Raw genomic sequence first — 7,873 nt, 5'->3', positions numbered from 1 at the left:
ACGGATGGTGTGGCCACCAACCTTGGTGCATGAGACGTCGCATCCCCTCTACTTTTTGCTCCGTCAGGAAGATATGCTGGAACAAGGAGCCTAGGCTCATTTTTGCTGTGTCTCCTGGAAAGGAAAAACAAGTGATGCTCCTTTCAGCCAGAGCGCTGAGCTAAAATATGAGGGAGCTTGCTTGAAAGTGGCTCCTTGGCAACTAGTATTTTGCTCCTTTGCTCCTCGCCTTCACAGAACCACCCAGCTGGCTCCTCTTTCCCGTGAGGCGGCTCCGTCCATAACAAGGGCTGAGCTGGTAGAAGTCTGGACAGAGCCACTTTACACTTCTGGCGGGGGTTCCCTTTTATATTCCCTTCACCAAAACAACAACAACCCAAACAAATGCCCTGCATGAACTGAAGTAGCACACGATGGAGAAAGTTTTATCATAGTTCCTCACCTTGGTGTGTTAATTTATTTACATTCAGGAATTATTTTTTATGACGGGGGAGTGTTCAAAAACATGGTTTTACGCCTGCTGCTTTGAAGTGGTACAGTCAGCAATTCTCCCTGCTCAATTTACATTATTATTTGCGGGGTTAGGTGTGTAGTGTATTTATAAAGTGTCTTAACCTTTTTTTCTTTCTGAGGCTTCCGCTCATCTCAAGGTGGTTTACTTAAATTTAAATCACAATAAAGCCTATCAGTAAGATACAACAAAATACCAGGTTGTAGTTAAAAAGTAAGTACTTTTTAAGTAATTACTGATAGAATCGGTAGGTGGCAAGTACTATCGTGGAAGAGGCATCCTATCTTACAGCATATATTATCTAAAAAAGTACGGTTTTGGTTTATTCTTTGCTTCCGATTGTCTGTTTTGCTCATATACAAATTAAACTGAGTAGTCAGCTGATAAGACTGCAGTCCTACATCCAATTACCTGGAAACAGGCATACTGTATATGGGATTGTACTGTAAGCATGTGAGTGCTCAGAAGTTAGCTCCATTGAGATCAATGGGATTTGCTTTTCACTGCACTTGTATAGAGTTGCCCTGTAAGGCAGCAATTCTGTACACATTTAATTCAGAGTGAATGGCATAGAACAAAATGGAACTTATTTGTGAATAGACATAGGTTTGTGCTGTATAAATTATATGATCAATTTTAATTGTGAAAACACTAGTTAGAATAGTGCTTCAATTTAAAGAAAAGTGTGAGAAAAGGAATATGAACATGGGATTAATTCATAGTGGAGAGCACTTTTCTCTCCCCCCCCCCACCTGCTACCTATCTGCCTATCTTACTTGGAAGCAAAGCTTTCTCTTCTTTTTCTTTTTTAAATGTAGAACAAGCAAGATAAGGGAAAGGGTTTAGAAGGTGAACTTGTAGGAAACTATATTTTATATATATATAAAAAAACAGCAGTGAAGCTTTTCGCCCTTAAAGGTCAAATGAAGAATATAGGCAAAAATGGAGCTTTAGGCTGTCTTTATATACACTTGAAAAAGATTGGAGTAAAATTGGGAGAGAGCATAATGGTACGCCTGGCTCAAGATGGAGGAGACATTTTCCAACATTTTCAAGATGATATTGCTAAGGGATCAACTGGTCCCTTGATCAAGCTGTGAAAAAGTTGCTCCTGCTGGGCTTGGTAGACACAGGAACAGCTTGTCAGTAAAAGAAGAAAGTTAAATATCTGTGGACTGCTTTAGACATTATTTTCACAGCACGATTGCTGTCAGAATGAAGCACCACATGGATCCCTTGTGTGTTGGAAGCAATGGTTTGTATTCAATGTACATCCTACTCAGAGCAGACCCACTCAAGTTAATAGACATAACTAAATGACATTCATTTCAGTGGGAATAATAATAATAATAATAATAATAATAATAATAATAATAATAATAATAATATGCCGCTCATCTGACTGGGCCACTCTGGGCGGCTTCCAACAAATTAAAACATCAAACATCAAAAACTTCCCTGTACAGGGCTGCCTTCAGGTGTCTAATGAATCAGTCAGCAGAAGCCCTGTACAAGGATTACCTCTTGTATTTTCCCTCTGCTCACTCCAAAAATGACTCTGGAGAGGGGGTGGTCCAGAGAACCCCTAGAATAGCATGCAGCGGGAGGAGAGGAAGGATTGTTCCATCTGACAAACTGAAATGCTTGTGCTTTGCATAGTGCATGATTGAATTCCTCCCTCTTCTTGGACCTTAGCTGAATAGAGTCCCATATGTCCCCAGTACTATGGTTCACAGTTTCAACTACAACAGCTATGGTAGTCACTCTATTTTCAGAGGAGGTAACTTTCTGGCATGCAAGAAACTAATTCACACAAATAACTGCCTGTGTTGAGCAGCATCTGTCTCATGAATGGGGAACCTATGCACCTCCAAATATTGTTTAACTCCAATCTTCATCAACCCCAGACTGCATAGTCCAGTATGATGGGACCTATAGTATAACAACATTTGAAAGTCCTATGTACTTCACTTCTTCAATGGCTACCAAAACCACAAAATGAACTTTTAGACACAAAGAGGAAATATGTGCAAGCAGTGTTATAAAATGTGCTGCTTCTGGAAAGGTAGACGACATTTGATATACGTAAAGGGTTGTAAAGTGGTGGACAAATAGTTTGGAAAACAGCATAGCTCAGGCTATTAGTGCATATTTTATTGTACAACTCAAAAATAAACATTTGCCTTGCCCAAAGAATGATTCAGTTTTATCTTGTAGATTGCAAAAGTATATCCATGCTACCATCTACATCTGAATCTGAATCAAAGAGCTGTAATCAGGTCATGCTTTTTCCTAATGTTCTTTAGAACTCATAATTTACTTTTGCAGTCAGCCAATGTAAGCTTATGTTGTGTAACATCCTGTTTTCAGATAAACAATTAAAGCAGGTCAATGTGTAGATTATTACTAGGATAGTAATGGATTATTTCAAGGGCAATGTCTGATACTCATAGCACCAAGTTCTAATGCAAACAAGCCCTTAAATCTTAATGTTTGAGAAGATAATGCATATCTCAGAAATGCTAAGTATAGTAATATTATTACGGTAACCTTTGCTTCCTTTCATATTCTTTCACATCACCTAGTCTTGCTTAGTCTTGTTATATAATTCTTGCAAATGTTATTATGGTACTTAAAACTTATGCATTGGGCCTTTTTAGCAATCCAGTCTAATAAATTAATGCCATTTCCCCCTTTGTTCACTGGAGCAAATGCCTCTCTTCCCATATTTCTGTTTAATGGAACTCCTACTAAGATCCAGTGTACCTTCCAAAACAGATTTCTAAACTGAAATGGATTCATAAATATTTGCAGAGTGTGTATATTGCTTTAGGACTAGGCTTATGTATTCAGCACTAGAATTGTATGAGTGATCCAAAAATTACTGCATGCCCAGTGTCTTTTAGTTCCAGCATTTATTATATTTCATTTATTTATTTTGTGATACTGGGATCTCTATCTAGAACTCTTCACTTTCAAGAGGGTCTGTGTTCTTACCCCAACTCTCTTTGGCATATTCTTCTCCCTGTTGCTCTCCTATGCCTTCAGCTTAACTTAAGATAGCGTGTGCTTCCATTCAAGGAGAGACGGGTGTCTGTTCACCCTGGCATGCCTCAGCACCCAGGGGAAAGTATGACAGGTTCTTACTCAAGAGATGTTGTTTGTAGATGACACAGCCTTGACAGTGTACTCTAAGGAAGCTTTACAGAGACTCATCAGTCATTTTGCCCAAGCCTGTGTGGAGTTTGGCTTCATCATCAGCCTAACAAAGACCAACATCCTGGGTCAGGATGTCATTGGCACTCCACGCACCAGCATTGGTGACCATGTGCTTGAGTTGGTAGACGATTTTGTCAACCTGGATTCCATCATAACCAGCAACCTCTCCATTGACATTGAGCTGGACAAACGTATTCGCAAGGTGGCTACAAAAATGGCCCACCTCTCCAAAATTCTAACATCTAATACAAAGATGAAGGTTTACCAGGCTTGTGTGCTGAACATGCTGCTTTATGGAAGTGAGTCACGGGCAACTTACACACAATAGAAGCGATGCATCAATGCCTTCCATATGTGCTGTGTCAGGAAGATTTTGGGCATCACATGGCAGGGACAGAGTCTCCAACAAAGATGTGCTCTCCCAAGCCCATATTCCCTGCATGTTCGCACTTCTGTCTTAGAGATGTCCATGCTGGCTTGGAAGATGGCAGGATCCCCAAGAACATGCTTTATGGAGAGCTGGTCTCAGAGGCTAGGTCTGTTGGCAGACCAACTCTGTGTTACAAAGATGTCTGCAAACATGACGTGAAGGCTGGCAACATTAACCCTGCCATATGGGAATCCCTTGCAGATGATTCCAGTACCTGGAGACAGACAGACAAGTTGTGTATCCACAGCAGTGACAAGAGAAGGAATGACTGCTGGGAGGAGCACAGAGAGAAGAGATGCCATGGTGCACTTGTAGTAGCAAAACTGGACGCTGTCATCTGCCCCACCTGCAATAAAGCCTATCTGTCCCATATCAGTCTCTCAGTCTCTACAGCCAGGTGTTGTAACTTTCCAATGGTTTGGCGTTACCCCAAAGGGGCACTCTTCCATTGTCTCCCGAGATAGGTGTGTGCCAAGAACAACAAGGGGGTCAGAGCTTCCATTCAGACATTCTCAGCCATCCCTGAAACTGCTCAGCCAACCATGGGTAGCTGCTCTAGAAAACTGCATTTTGCAGATATGTACAGTAAGAACAGTAGCATCTGAACAACTGCGCACTGCTGCATAGTGTTATCTTTAGAAGAAGGTCCATGTGTGTCAAAGATATCCTAAACATTTGGCACATTTGAAAGTACACAGCCAAACACAGAAAGGACCAAAATCTGGGTAAATATATAAAAAGGAAGGGAGTGGCTTTATCTACACATAATGCTAAAAAGGTCTGTGGCTTTAGCCTTAGAGTATATGAGAAAGTGAGAAATGAGTGGTGCACACAGAGAAAAATCACAGGTGCTATGTTCCTCTCCCATTTCTGTCCTGCTATTGGGAACTAAACTGTGGTTAGGCTTCAAGTTACTTCTGAACCTTTGCTTGTGGTTTGTCTTCCCTAAAGAACAAAACTTGCCAGTTGCCAGTCATGGTTTATTTGGATTAAGGCAAACAATGAAGCTGGTTTCAGATTAAACACTAAACCAAACCACGACTTAGCTCCTAGTAGCATGGCAGCAGGAATGGGGGAGAAGCAAAGTGGCTGTGCTTTGCTCACTGTGCACTAGCATGCATTCTCATCCACACTAAGCCATAGTTTGTCTTAGTGTTATGTGTGAACCAGGTCCCTGTCATCAATGATGTCTGGATTAGATTGGACGGTTCTAAACTGGGTTTATTGGGAGTTTGTTATGGGCAATTTCAGAAACAGATTAATTCCATGTACTGCAATATCCTGCTACTCCCAGAATCAATGGTGCATTGCCAATGAATTTGATTGGCTGAAACCACAACTTAGTCCTACATTGGTAAATTTGTTTGTACTACAACATGCCACTGAATCAACTTGTTCCTTTGGACTGGAAATGAATTACTTTAAATTGCATTTTTTAGCTTCCCAGAAACTGCTGAACTCAGACAATTACAACTGAGCTATATCTACTTTACTATAAGCTAGTGGGTTCCAGTTCCTTTAAATCTAAGGGTGCATCCCACAAGAAGTAAATCTTTTTTTTTAAGTCACTAGTCTCTGTGTTAATAACATCCTCACTGATATTGTAAGTGTCCAAAAATTAAGTCTTTTTCATTTCCTAGTACAGAAGAGTCTCATTTCTTTATGACACAAACAAAGTAGTGACTGGCAACCAATAATTTTCATCTTTAATTTAAATTATTGCTTTCTATTACTCTTCATTTCTGGAAGACTATCATTTGGATTTTTTTAAAAAAAGTTCCTATATTGCATGCCGTATTAACCATTTTTTATAAGTTTTTTTTAAAGGTATTAGAGATAAAAAGGCATGCTTACATCCCTATTTTTACTTTATTTACTTAAACGTAAAGCAGAATAATTTCAATAGAAGGAAGATCTAGGTCAGGGATAGCTAAGGTGGTGTCCTCCAGATGTTTTGACTACTATCAGCTCCAGCCAGAATGGCCAATGGTAAGAGATTATGGGAGTCCTACCCCTGGCCTAGGTTAATGTGCGGAGTCTCACAACTTCATGACAGAACAACATGCTCTGTCTCTACCTTATATCTTCTCTTTGCAAATGAGGCCAAGAAGCCAAATTTGTGAGGAAATTTGTGGGTGAGGGGAGAGCCTTTACTCCTTCCTTTTGGCCATCACTTCCTCCTTCAACTCCCCTTGCAGAAATGTCCCCCCCCCCCACACACACATGGAAGGGTTTTAGATCCATGCTTCATTTACTTGTCGCAGAACTCTCATGTGTATTTAGGATCACTGCCTTTTTGGAATTAATCACCATGGAAATTAATGGTACTTATTTCTAAGTAAATTGAAGGGCTCACAGGAAATATTAAACCGTCACAGTACTTGTATACTTCCCCATTCCCTTACCTCCTCTGCTGTGGCCATGGAGATCAGAAACTTGCAATACCATTTAAGATTAACAACAGTTTAGCATTGTGGCTGAGCTCTAAACTGTGGTAAAGCTTGTTTCAGCAAACCATAGTTATAAATAAGCACAGTTTGTCCAAATTCAGATGATATATGGAATTGTGTTTGATTTAAACAGAGATGAAAGCTTCTAAACTCCTAACATCCATGCTTGGAGGGCAGGCAGTGGAGTGTGTGATCTTACGGCCCCCGGCTTCATTCTTGTAGAATTAAATTATGCTTTGTCTAAACTATGGCTTAGCATTACATCTGAACCAGCCTAGTGTATTTACTATCAGAGCACCAGATTGTTTAAAATAGCACAACCAAACAAGGTACAAAATATAATGTATTGTTGCAAGTGAATATTTTATTCAGCTTGGCTAAAATGGAAAATTGTATTTATACTTCTAGAAGCTGTGATATGGCTTTGTAATAATTGTGTCAGATTATATGGAAATTTATGTCCGTTGCAGTTCGAGTGATTGATGTGAAATGTCAGTGAAGAACTTGTCTCATTGTGCTTTTCCATATTAAGAGGCTGTTCAGTGTTTCAAGATTAAGGGAAATGGAATGACTTTGTTAAGTAGTAAACTGATATTTTTTGACATTTTTAAAAAAATCTATATGGTTTCAAAACATTTAACACTTGAATAACTTGATGAATGTCTCTGAAAATCACTGGGAAGTACACCTACCATTTTAGTTTTGCTTCAGAATGAATTAGAGTCCTTAGCATTTCTCTAGGAAGTAAACAACTTTTCAGCAGATGTTTTTTGTTAAGGGAAGCAGTTCTTTGTATTGTGATATCTCAATTTCTTTCTTGCATCCAGGATTTTATATAATTCCATCTGTGCGAAAATACGTTGGCTCTCATCCTCTGTAGGATATTATAAAAGTGAGGATTTTTGAAAACCCTTGAGTTTTCTGTCTATTGTGTTTGTTCGTAATCACACTAACACCTGTTTTATTACTGTTTGGCAACTGTGCTAAAAATGAATAGACACCCACGAATATAACTACAGTATGTTCACAATAAGCCCCTTGATATTTGACTCATTTTGCCTCGTTGATGCATTGAATAGCTGGGCTGTGCTATAATTGGCCAGGTTAAAAGGTGGCAATCCTACTGTGTGTGAGAAACGAGCACTGTGTGTGTCTGAAATATTTTGGAGCTTCTCTCTTTAAATTAACAATGTACCTTTCTAATATGTTGCCCTATTTTGTTTACCACCTACTACTTCGGGTATCAGCCCTTTTCACACAGCT

This window comes from Zootoca vivipara, chromosome 5 (genome assembly GCF_963506605.1).
Source record: "Zootoca vivipara chromosome 5, rZooViv1.1, whole genome shotgun sequence".
In the NCBI taxonomy this organism is placed as follows: domain Eukaryota; kingdom Metazoa; phylum Chordata; class Lepidosauria; order Squamata; family Lacertidae; genus Zootoca; species Zootoca vivipara.
The sequence above is the reverse complement of the archived record's forward strand: the minus strand, read 5'-3'. Positions refer to the sequence as shown.